The following is a 13,541-nucleotide window of genomic DNA, read 5'->3' on the forward strand; positions in this document are numbered from 1 at the left end:
TTTCCCGCGCGCACGTAGATAACTTCCCGCGCCCAGGAAAGACTACGTCTACCGAGCATGCGCCTGGTGACGTCTCTCATTATTCTCCTCCCCGCCTGCTCTGCCGCACTTCCTCTTTCTTACCAGCCTATATAAGCTGTACCAACGCCCTCAATAAACGAGACTTGATCAGGATACTGTCTTGTCTCCATTTCTTGTGTCTCTTGTCTCTCTAAATTCCCACCCCCCTCCTCCAAGGTCTGTGTTAACGATCCCGCTGGCCGGGACATGTGGCGCCCAACGTGGGGCTTGGATACGAGGGAACTACGTGAGGAAGAGGGCACATAGAAAGGCCGGCAACTAAAGTGAAAGAAAAATCCCTCCGACCGTCACGGGAGCCTGCTGCATTGGAGTTGAGGGTAAGTTACGCGCCCGAAATGGGACAAGAATTAAGCCAGCATCAAATCTACATAGGACAATTAAAAGAGGCTTTAAAGACACGGTGAGTAAAGGTTAAAAGTGGTGACTTATTTAGATTTTTTGATTTTGTGAAAGATACCTGCCCTTGGTTCCCACAGGAAGGAACCATTGATATAAAAAGATGACAGAGGGTGGGAGATGCCTTTCAAGATTATTATAATACCTTTGGGCCAGAACAAATTCCTGTAACCGCCTTTTCTTATTGGAATTTAATCAAGGATCTAATAGATAAAAAGGAGGCCGATCCACAAGTAATGGCTGCCGTCGCCCAGACTGAGGAGATTTTAAAAGTCAGTTCTCAGACCGATCTCGGGAGCCCCCCGCCAGACAAAGAAGTAGATCTTATTTCTCTTGAAAGTGATGACGAGGGGGCCAAGGCTCCTTCTGTAAAAGACAAAGTGATGCTAGGTGAGAAAAGGCCCAAAAAATACCCAATTCTGCAAACATCACAAAAAGATAAAAGTAACGACAATCCTGACCTTTCAGATGTAAACTGGGATGACTTAGAGGAAGAGGCAGCTAGATATCATAATCCTAACTGGCCTCCCTTTTTCTCGCGTCCGCCTCCCCATAACGGGACACGTGGCGCTTCTGCACCCAACGTAATGGCGGAGTCAATCCAAAAGAGGAACTCAAAGAAAAAAATCGCTCAGCTTGAAGAGCAAATTAAGCTAGAAGAGTTACATCAGTCACTAATCACTAGGCTGCAAAAATTAAAACAGGAAATGAGAGTGTAACTAATTCAGAGAATATGGGAGGCTTCCCTCGCCCACCTCAGCGGCACGGACAACATGTCCCAAAAGGAAGATTTTCTACTAGCCGAGACAGGGAAGAATCCTCCCCTAAAGATATCTTCCCGGTAACTGAAACTGTAGATGGACAGGGTCAGGCCTGGAGGCATCATAATGGATTTGATTTCACTGTCATAACAGAATTAAAAACTGCTGTTTCTCAATATCGAGCTACTGCTCCATACACTCTTGCTATAGTAGAGTCTGTGGCCGATAACTGGCTTACTCCAACAGATTGGAACACACTAGTCAGAGCAGTCCTCTCAGGGGGAGATCAGTTGATTTGGAAATCGGAGTTTTTTGAAAATTGCAGAGATACAGCCAAAAGAAACCAACAGGCAGGAAACGGTTGGGACTTTGATATGTTAACTGGCTCGGGTAATTATACCGACACTGATGCTCAGATGCAATACGACCCTGGACTATTTTCACAAATCCAGGTGGCCGCTACAAAAGCCTGGAGAAAACTCCCTGTTAAAGGAGACCCAGGAGCTTCGCTCACTGGAGTCAAGCAGGGACCTGATGAGCTGTTAGCAGATTTTGTACATAGGCTCATAACAACCGCAGGAAGGATTTTTGGTAATGCCGAGGTGGGTGTAGATTATGTTAAACAATTGGCTTCTGAAAATGCCAATCCAGCTTGTCAAGCGGTGGTCCGACCTTATAGAAAGAAAACAGACTTAACTGGATATATCCGTCTCTGTTCAGACACTGGGCCCTCCTATCAACAGGGTTTAGCAATGGCCACAGCTTTCAGTGGACAAACCGTAAAAGACTTCCTTAATAATAAGAACAAAGAAAAAGGAGGGTGTTTTAAATGTGGCAAAAGGGGACATTTTGCAAAAGATTGCCACGGGGATTCAAATAAAAACTCCGAAGCAAAGGTTCCAGGCCTTTGCCCAAGGTGGAAAAGAGGAAAACATTGGGCTAATGAATGTAAATCTAAAACTGACAGGGAAATCCTTTACCATCCCAACAGGGAAACAGGATGAGGGGCCAGCCCCAGGCCCCGAAACAAGCTTATGGGGTGGTCAGCTTTGTTCCAGCCAGCAGCAACAATCCATTTCAAGAGTTAATAGAGCAACCCCAGGAAGTGCAGGACTGGACCTCTGTTCCACCTCCCACACAGTATTAACGCCTGAGATGGGAGCACAAGCTTTAGGCACTGGAATATATAGGCCTTTGCCTCCTGATACCTTTGGATTAATCCTGGGAAGAAGCAGCGTCACCATGAAAGGTCTACAAGTCTTTCCAGGAGTAATCGATAACGATTATATTGGAGAAATTAAAATTATGGCCAGGGCTGTTAACAGTATCATTACTGTTCCTCAAGGGGATAGAATAGCATAGTTAATCCTATTGCCTTTGGTTAAAACTACTAATAAAATCCAACATCCTAACAGAGGAACGGGAGGTTTTGGATCTTCAGACATATATTGGGTACAGCCAATTACTAATCAAAAGCCCTCCCTGACCTTGTGGCTAGATGGCAAGTTGTTTACAGGGTTAATAGATACAGGGGCTGATGTAATTATCATCAAACAAGAGGACTGGCCCTCTCACTGGCCTACCACAGAGACTTTAACTAACTTAAGAGGAACTGGGCAAAGTAGTAATCCCAGACAAAGCTCTAAATACCTCACCTGGAAAGATAAAGAAAGTAACTCAGGTCTCATTAAACCATTTGTTATCCCTCAATTGCCTGTTAATCTTTGGGGCCGAGACCTACTCTCCCAGATGAAAATTATGATGTGCAGCCCTAACGATATAGTTACTACACAAATGCTAGCCCAAGGTTATAGCCCCGGAAAAGGACTGGGAAAAAGGGAAAATGGTATTCAACAGCCTATTCCAGCTTTAGGACAATCTAACACAAAGGGGTTTGGAAATTTTTAACTTTGGCCATTGACATGCCTGCACCCCAAAAGTGCGCTGACCCCATAACATGGAAGTCGGATGAGCCTGTTTGGGTTGATCAATGGCCTTTAGTTAATGAAAAGCTAATTGCGGCCCAACAGTTAGTGCAGGAACAGCTAATGGCAGGGCATATTGCGGAGAGTAACTCTCCCTGGAATACACCCATATTTGTTATCAGAAAAAAGTCCAGTAAGTGGAGACTCTTACAAGATTTAAGGGAAGTAAACGCTACTATGATCCTCATGGGTGCCTTGCAGCCCGGGCTACCCTCCCCGGTAGCAATCCCTCAAGGATATTTTAAAATTGTCATAGACCTTAAAGATTGCTTTTTTACAATTCCCCTTCATCCTACTGACCAAAAACGATTCGCCTTTAGCTTACCATCTACAAATTTTAAAGAACCAATGAAGCGATACCAATGGAAAGTGTTACCTCAAGGTATGGCCAACAGTCCTACCTTGTGTCAAAAATATGTGGCTACAGTCATACACTCAGTTAGAGAGACATGGAAACAAATATACATTATACATTACATGGATGATATCCTCATAGCAGGAAAAATGGGAGAACAAGTTCTACAGTGTTTTGCTCAACTCAAGCAAGAACTAACCACAGCGGGGTTACAAATAGCTCCAGAAAAAATACAACTACAAGAGCCTTATACATATCTAGGTTTTCAAATAAATGGACCTAAAATTACCAATCAAAAGGCCGTTATCCGTAAAGATCAGTTACAAACCCTTAATGACTTCCAAAAGCTCCTTGGAGACATAAATTGGCTCCGGCCATACTTAAAACTCACCACGGGAGACTTAAAACCTTTATTCGACACCCTGAGAGGTGACCCCAACCCTAAGTCCCTTAGGTCGTTATCAAAAGAAGCTCTTTTATCACTTAATAAAGTAGAGGTGGCCATTGCTGAGCAATTTGTTACTAACATAGACTATTCACAGCCATTAACCTTTTTAATATTTAACACAACACTAACACCTACTGGTTTATTCTGGCAAAATAACCCTATTATGTGGGTCCACTTGCCTTCATCACCCAAAAAGGTATTACTCCCCTATTATGATGCCATAGCAGATTTAATTATTCTAGGGAGAGACAATAGCAAAAAATATTTTGGCGTTGAACCCTCTACAATCATACAACCTTATTCCAAGCCTCAGATCCATTGGCTAATGCAAAAACACTGAAACGTGGCCAACTGCTTGCGCCTCTTATGCCGGTAACTTAGATAATCATTACCCGCCAAACAAACTTATCCAATTTTGTAAGTTACATGCTTTTGTCTTTCCTCATGCCATCAGTAAAACACCTTTAGACAATGCCTTATTAGTATTCACTGATGGGTCATCCACAGGAACTGCTGCATATACATTTGCTGACACCACTGTTAAATTCAAAACCAGCCATACTCCGGCTCAGTTAGTAGAATTGCAGGCCTTAATCACGGTGCTGTCAGCCTTCCCTGATCAGGCTCTTAATATTTATACCGACAGTGCATACTTAGCTCACTCAATACCTTTACTGGAGACCGTAGCACAAATCAAACATGTGTCAGACACAGCCAAGTTATTTTTACAATGCCAACAATTAATACATGACAGATCAACTCCCTTCTTTCTTGGACATATTAGAGCTCACTCTGGATTGCCAGGACCCCTATCCCAGGGCAACCAAATGGCTGACTTGGCAACCAAAACAATAGCCATAGCTACAAATACAAACCTAACCCAAGCACAAGCCACTCATGCCTTACATCATCTTAATGCTCAAACTCTAAGACTAATGTTTAAAATGACTAGAGAAGAAGCAAGACAAATAGTCAAACAATGTCAGACCTATGTGACACACCTACCAGTCCCTCACTTAGGAATTAACCCAAGAGGACTAGTTCCCAACATGATCTGGCAAATGGATGTCACTCATTATTCAGAATTCAATAACTTAAAATGCATCCATGTATGTATAGATACATTTAGTGGATTTATACTGGCCACCCTACAAACAGGCGAAGCTACCAAGCATGTCATAGCTCATCTACTACGCTGTTTCTCTATAATTGGAAAGCCTAAACAACTAAAAACAGACAATGGTCCTGGCTATACATCCAAAGCCTTCCAACACTTCTGTCTTAAATTACAAATAAAACACATTACTGGAACTCCTTATAACCCTCAAGGACAAGGAATAGTTGAAAGAGCTCACCTATCCTTAAAAACCACCATTGAAAAAATAAAAAAGGGAGAATGGTACCCTACTAAGGGCACCCCTAGAAACATTCTTAATCACACACTCTTTATTTTGAATTTTTTAAATTTAGATGATCTGAACAAATCAGCAGCTGATCGATTTTGGCATTCTGATTCCAAAAAACAATTTGCCATGGTTAAGTGGAAAGACCCATTAGACAACACATGGCATGGTCCAGACCCAGTGTTAATCTGGGGAAGAGGCTCAGTTTGTGTTTTTTCCCAAACTCATGATGCAGCCAGATGGCTGCCAGGGCGACTGGTAAGACAGGTACCTAACAATAGTCAATCCAGGGAGTAACTCTCTCCCTGAGAGTACCCTTTCCTTCTATTACAGAGATGAACTCCAACCACAGGCCCCTCTGGACCTTAGTGCTGACTTGCCAAGTATTCTAGGTTCCTACCGGTTTCTGTAATCCACGTGACGCCCTTACATATATACAACAATGGCACGGTAAGCCCTGTGAATGTTATGGGGGATATGTGACCTCCCCTCCAAATAAATACCTTTCAACTGTGTCCTGCTCCACTCACACAGCATACCTGCCTAGTGACTCCCTCAAATGGAGGTGTGTGTCAACCCCTAGAATATCTAGTGGAGGGGGAGCTACAACTTGCCCTTGCGACACATTTAAGGCTACTATGCACAGCTCCTGCTACACCACTTATCAAGAATGCACCTATGACAATAAAACATACTATACTGCTATTTTAACCAGAACTAGAAGTCCCTCGATGGGAGACGGTAATATCCCTACAGTTTTAGGAAATCACCATAACCTTGAAGTGGCTGGCTGCACTGGCAATATAGGCCAAGCTGTCTGCTGGAATACTCTTCCCCCTCTCCATGTTTCTGACGGAAGGGGCCCACAAGATAGAGTCCAAGAAATTATGGTGCACAAAAAAACTTGAAGAGTTGCAAAAATCTCTATATCCAGAAATTCACTACCACTCTTTGGCTCTGCCCAAGATCCGAGGGAAAGAAAAAATTGATGCTCAGACTTTTGACCTCCTCACTGCTACTCATAATCTGCTCAATAACTCCAACTCTAGTCTAGCTAATGACTGTTGGCTGTGTTTACTATTAGGAGATCCCATCCCTCTTGCCATACCCAGCAATGACTTAAACTTTACATCCAATACTTCCTGCACCATAATTCCTCCCCTTCAAGTACAGCCCCTAGAATTTTCTAACTCCCTTTGCATCTACTCCCCTTTCCTCAATAATACCTATGACATCAATATGAGAATTATTGAATTCAATAATTGTTCCTCCACAACAAATATTTCCCAATCACTATGTGCCCCAAACGGTTCTGTTTTTATATGTGGCAATAATAGGGCATATACCTATTTGCCTGCCAACTGGACAGGATGTTGTGTCTTAGCCACTCTTCTGCCAGATGCAGACATTATCCCTGGAGATGAGCCTGTACCTATCCCAGCTATAGATCACTTTCTGGGAAGAGCCAAAAGGGCAATGCAATTTATCCTCTTACTTGTAGGATTAGGCGTCACTACTGCCGTAGCAACTGGGGCTTCAAGCCTAGGGGGCTCTGTTACTCAATACACCAAACTGTCTTGCCAATTGATCTCAGATATACAGGCCATCTCAAGTACTATACAGGATCTACAAGATCAAGTAGATTCCCTGGCAGAAGTAGTGCTCCAGAATAGAAGAGGCCTAGATTTATTAACTGCCAAACAGGGAGGTATCTGCTTAGCTCTACAGGAAAAATGCTGTTTCTACGCCAACAAGTCCGGGATTGTCAAAGATAAAATCAAGCGTGTACAAGAAGACCTAGAAAAACGATGAAAAGAGATGGCTGATAACCCGTTTTGGACTGGGTTCCATGGACTCCTCCCCTATATTATGCCGCTCTTGGGCCCTCTGCTTTGCCTATTGCTCTTACTCTCTTTGGGACCTATGATTTTTAATAAGCTCATGACATTCATTAAGCAACAAATCGAAGCCATCCAGGCCAAACCCATACAGGTCCATTATCATCGCCTTGAGCTTCTTGAATGAGAAGATCACGGTGGTTCCTACTTGCACTTGCCGTAAACCACCTTCCCTGTGCGCTGAACTGGACAGCCAACGACGGGTAAGAGAGCGTCATCTCTCACTAACCTAAGACAGGAGGGCAGTCATAAGCTACTGCCTAATCCCATGACGGGTACCAGTGAAGAGATGTGTTACTCCAACCTAAGACAGGCGCAGTTCCCGAGGGACTATCTTCTAGCCACTAATAATATAAAAAAGGGGGACCTGTCCGGAGCCGTGAGGCCCAGAAATTGCCGCGGCCTCTGTTGCTTAAGCTCCGCATTGCGGAGACAAGATGGCGCACTTCCTGGCTCTTCATCATCAACTTTTCCCGCCCGTACGAACTTTTCCTGCCCGCACGTAGATAACTTCCCGCGCCCAGGAAAGACTAAGTCTACCGAGCATGCGCCTGGTGACGTCTCTCATTATTCTCCTCCCCGCCTGCTCTGCCGCACTTCCTCTTTCTTACCAGCCTATATAAGCTGTACCAACACCCTCAATAAACGAGACTTGATCAGGATACTGTCTTGTCTCCATTTCTTGTGTCTCTTGTCTCTCTAAATTCCCACCCCCTCCTCCAAGGTCTGTGTTAATGATCCTGCTGGCCAGGACAGAAAATGAAAACAAAACTACATCATATTCATTAAACCAGAAAGAAAACAAAAATCTGCCAGCCCTTGTAGACAGAGATGCCATTCTGAATGTGCCACAAGGCCATGGCTATGCACTAAAGCCAGGCTACACAGAACCCAGACGTCCAACAAGGGTGTTTATTAACAACTTAGTTCTCTGTCAACAAGTGCAATTCAGTTCACAACCAATCATCTTGATTCTTTCTACCAAAACTACTCTCATGAATTCCTAAGCCTGCAAGTATTGCAGTATGCATACATGTGTTTGATTTCAGCCTCCACAGGAGAATTAACAGAATGAAATGTAGAAATTGGCTTTACAGTCAGCACAGCCCAACATAAAGGGTCAGGAGGGTAATGAGCAGTATTGAATTAACTTGAAAGTGTAAGAGAAAAATGTCTGTGTTGAAGTGTAGTCATACGCCTTATCAAGAGTGTTCCAGTATCTTTGGTAATAATTTTAAAGTAGCTATAATTTTACTTAAAGTTATCATTTGGAAATCACAACCTCCAGTGACCACTGCTATTTTAGAGAATCAGACCAGTTTTTTAAAAAATGGATGAGGAAGTGTGCCAGTCAGTAAAACCATACCATAGTGACCACTTAGATTTTAATTTAACCTATTTTAAGATTCTTAGAAAGTTTAAACCTCTCATCTCTGTCATTATGATGGATTTCTGTGTCATTGCTACAGGGCAAAATCATTTGGAGGAGAGCTCTGAAGTGCACACTAAGGACGGAATTACCTGGGCTTCAGCTCTATTTTTCCTGATATGTGTATTCTTTTCAAGGATACTAGAAAAGTGGTATTTCAAATCCCTCTAGCAACATCCACTGAAATCATCTCGGGGCAGACAGAATATGGTAGATTTATGAATATTCATAACAGCACATGGCCCATTATGGTTCAATGTGCTGTGCAAAATACAGCTGCTTTGCTCCAAAACCACCAGGAGAGCAGAGGGTACTTGTTTTAAGTGGTCCCCAAGGTCAAAACTAGTTAGCAATTTCATAGTTAGAAAATTATCCATCTAGCCATACACGTTACAAGCAGAGTTTCCTTTAAAGTATTCAGGGATATATAAACCAGCCTCTGTCTTTTCTGCTAACTGTAAACCATTTGAAGACTGATGAAAACAAAAATAGACTCTGTAGGAAATGTAGCTCCCTTTATGTTCTTTATTTTTCTGTCCTATGTTCATTTTTGATGAATATTTATACCATGAAGGTTCAGTGATCTTAGAATAGAAAAGATGCAATCTGTCAGCAATCTATTGTTAATACTGAAACCCAATCTTATGTCAGGGTACAGTGTTACTGAGTGGAAATTTCATTTAACTAAGAAACAGATGGTCTCCTTATAGTTGACATTTTTGCTTATGTTTAAGAAGGCTACCTTTTCATTTTTAATATGGAACCAAATAATGATGGCCCATTCTTAACTTTTAAAAAGAGGCAGAGTCAAGAGATTGAGAATATAAGCCACAAACTGTGAGAAAGTATTTGCAAAAGACACATCTGATAAAGGACTGCTATTCAAAATATACAACACACTCTTAAAACTCTATGCTAAATAAATGAACAACCCGATTTTTAAAAAAATGGGCAAAAGATCTTAATACACATTACACCCAAGATATACAGGTGGCAAGTAAGCATATGAAAAAAGTCCAACATTGTGTATCATTTAATAAAATGCAAATTAAAACAAAATACATCTTGTTAGAATGGCCAAAGTCCAGAACACTGAGAACCCCAAATGCTGGTGAAGACATGGAACAACAGAAACTCTCATTGATTTCTGGTGGAAGTGCAAAGTGGTAGAGCCATGTTGAAAGGTAGTTTAATAGTTTCTTACAAAACTAAACATCGTCAGTTTATGATCCAGCAATCATACTCCTAGTTATTTACACAAACATATTGAAAACATATGCCTACATAAAATCATGCACATGGATACTTATAACAGTTTTATCCATATTTGCCAAAACTTGGAAATAATCAAGATGTCCTTCAGTAGATGAGGGACACATCCAAACAATGGAATGTTATTCAACACTAAAAAGAAACAAGCTACCAAGCCATGAAATGAAATGGAGACAACTTCTACGAAGTTAAAGAAGCCAATCTGAAAAATACTACATACTGTATGATTTCAACTATATGACATTCTGGGAAAAGCAAAACTATGGAAAAAGAAGATTAGTGGCTGTCAGGGGCTGAGGGGAGGAAAGAATTAACAGGAAGGGCCCAGTGGATTTCCAGGACAGTAAAATTATTCTGTGTGATATCATAATGGTACATACATGTCATGATACACTTGTCCAAGCCCATGGAATGTGCATTGCCAAGAGTGAATCTTAATGCAAACACCAGTCTGGGTGACAGAGCAAGACTCAGTCTCAAAAAATAAAAAAATAAAAGTAATAATTCTCAGTAAATATATACATCCTGTACATGTATATATTTTTTAAGTAGTTTCAGCTTTAAAGATGGTTTGTAAACGTAACAACTTTATTTTGGGTGATAATGATGTTCCATGGCACGTTCACTGATTGTAGCAAAAGTACAACGCTGGTGTGGGATGCTGGTAAAGGGAGAGTTTATATGTGGGGGTAGGGAGATAGGGTGTATGTTGGAACTCTTTTTAATTTGTGTTCAATTTTGCTTTGAAACAAAATAATGTTAAAAATAAAATCCATTAATTCAAAAGGCAGGAAGCATGAAACATTCTATATAAAAAGAATAATAGTGGACTGGGGGTGGTGTCTCACTCCTGGAGACCCAGCGCTTTGGGAGGCTGAGGCAGGTGGATCACTTGAGATCAGGAGTTTGAGACCAGCCTGGCCAACTTAGTGAAACTCAGTCTCTACTAAAAATACAAAAATTAGCTGAGTGTGGCAGCACATGCCTGTAATCCCAGCCACTTGGGAGCTGAGGCACGAGAATCGCTTGAACCCAGGAGGCAGAGACTGCAGTGAGCCGAGATGAGAGGGTACCACCGCACTCTAGCCTGGGTGACAGAGCAAGACTGGGTCTTGATAAAAAAAAGTAACGATTCTCAGTGAATATATTTATACATTATATACATTCTGGACATGCATAAATTTTTATCCGTGGTTTTAGCTTTAAAGATGGTTTGTAAACATAAAAATTTTCTATTCATCTTCATTGTGAGCAATCTATGCGTGAAGCTCTGCCTAACGTTAAGATACATTACGCACTCTAGAGTTTATTTAAAAACAACCTTTTTTTTTTTTTTTTTTTTTGAGATGGAGTGTCGCTCTGTCGCCCAGGCTGGAGTGCAGTGGCACGATATCAGCTTAGTGCAAGCTCCGTCTCCTGGGTTCACACCATTCTCCTGCCTCAGCCTCCTGAGTAGCTGGGACTACAGGCGCCCACGCCCAGCTAATTTTTTGTGTTTTTAGTAGAGACGGGGTTTCATTGTGTTAGCCAGGATGGTCTCGATCTCCTGACCTCGTGATCCGCCCGCCTCGGCCTCCCAAAGTGCTGGGATTACAGGCGTGAGCCACCGCACCAGGCCAATCATTTCTTTTAAGGAAAAAAACTTCCTTATTACTTTGTGTAATATCTGCAATTAAAATAGTCAATTTCCCATAAATGATAATTTGAACAATATGACATTTTTGTTTATTTTCTATTTTTCTTGTTTGGGTAGTAAGTTTCTCATGACACATTACTTATAAGTAAGTTGGATTCCAAAGATAAAAAATTGACATGAAATCTTCCTGCAGGGAGAAGAAAAAGAAGCCCAAATTGTCAATCTTCTTATCAGTCTTCTAGTAAGAAAATGATTGAAAGTGGTAAAAGAAAAAAGAATCTTGGGAGGGAAACTGAAAATATTATCTGCGTTATGTTCTTAGTCAAAATTCAGAATTTCAGCAGCATGCTAATCCCTATAGATTTTTCAGTTTGGGCAAAAGTGAGAATGATCTCATCTTTAACAGTGTTCAAAAATGTCACAAGACTACTTTCATTCAAAAATCTACTTTCCAACTGTCTCTAAATGGTTTCCAAAAATTCTTTCAGTTGTTAAGAGTGACTCTTAAATACACAGAGCTTTAAATACATAACTGTCTCCTTAAATTATTTGCTCTTGATTTGACATTCTGAGTGTCAACATGATTTAACTTAACATAAATTACCAGAAATATTCTTATGTTTACTTGGTTATTTACACATTAATGAAGTGACACAAAAAATAATTGTTTTTAATGAATCTTTGTGAACAGACACTACTCCAAAAGGATATTGACCTTCCAGTTGCTATGAGGATGACATCCGCAGTAAGGATTTGGGGAATGGCCATTTCCTTAAAATCTGGCTGACTTTAATGTACCTTCAGATATTTTATGTCAGATAATAAGAGCCAAGGTATGGTGGCAGGATTTCTAATATGTTGGTTAAGAAAGGTTGATTGGTCTGCTTTGCCAGTACGAGAATCTCATTTTGGGGAGTGGAGCATTGAAAAAGCAAAACAAGTCTGGACTTTCGGAACTAGGAAGACTTTATTATTGTAATGAAGCCAACACAGGAAATGTGTTACCTTAATCCTGCTGAGGTTAAACGCTTCTAACAAACTGTATTTAGTTCAGGAAAAAATCTTCACTGAAAATATTTTATAGTCATTTCCTAATTGCGCCTCTTCTCATCCATTAGATAGATGAAGTTAACATGTAATTAATTTAATGAATTAAAACCAATACCAGTAAAATACCAATAATCTATATTAGGGAGATAAAAAAGTAGATAGTAAAGTTCATTTGTAAAAACAGGTAAGAATAGCTCAGAAAACACTGGAAAAGAAATCCGTGAAGGGAAATTTGCCCTAAAAGGTAAAAACAAATCAATATATATAATAAAATTAGTGTGGAATTGTTACAGAAATAAACAGACCAGTGAAACAGAATGGGAAGTCTGTAAATAGACTCGTGCATATGTTCTTTTGTATAAAGGATAAGTGACACTTCAAATCACTAAGGTAAAGAGGAGCTTTTAATGAAATGTGCTGGAGCAACTGGGTGGCCATTTAGAAATGATAAAGTTAGATATACATCTAACATCACACACAACAATAAACTTCAAATGGATTAGGCATATAAATGTAAAAATGAAATCATGCAAGTGTTAGGAGAAGACATAGGTAGATTTGTCTTTGAAGTTAGTGTAGGAAAAGTGTTCCTAAGGATACGTCAAACACAGAAACAATCAAACAGAAGATTAATATATCTGATTACACATGTCTTTTAAAAGTGCATGCCAAAAACGCCACAAGAGCAGTCAGAAGATAACTGAATAACAGGGAGAAAATATCTGTAACATATACCATGGTTGAAGGGCTAATATTCCCACTATGTAAGGAATTCCTAAAAGCTAAGGGACAGAGTAGTAAAGTTTAGAGAGAAAAAAATGGAAAAC

General features: G+C 40.7%; 1 protein-coding gene and 1 long non-coding RNA gene across 5 annotated transcripts in view; one reads left to right on the forward strand and one right to left on the reverse strand.

The window, feature by feature from the left end:
• Positions 1 to 13,541, reverse strand: part of SGCZ (sarcoglycan zeta) — a 1,239,166-nt gene that overhangs the window by 399,293 nt on the left and 826,332 nt on the right. The window lies entirely within an intron of this gene.
• On the forward strand, positions 1,544 to 10,914 carry LOC117092409. The gene is made up of 3 exons (XR_004440792.1): positions 1,544 to 1,829; positions 9,558 to 9,562; positions 10,902 to 10,914. It is a non-coding gene; the product is annotated as an uncharacterized LOC117092409 (long non-coding RNA).

This window comes from Trachypithecus francoisi, unplaced genomic scaffold (assembly GCF_009764315.1).
Source record: "Trachypithecus francoisi isolate TF-2019V2 unplaced genomic scaffold, Tfra_2.0 Contig01440, whole genome shotgun sequence".
NCBI lineage: Eukaryota > Metazoa > Chordata > Mammalia > Primates > Cercopithecidae > Trachypithecus > Trachypithecus francoisi.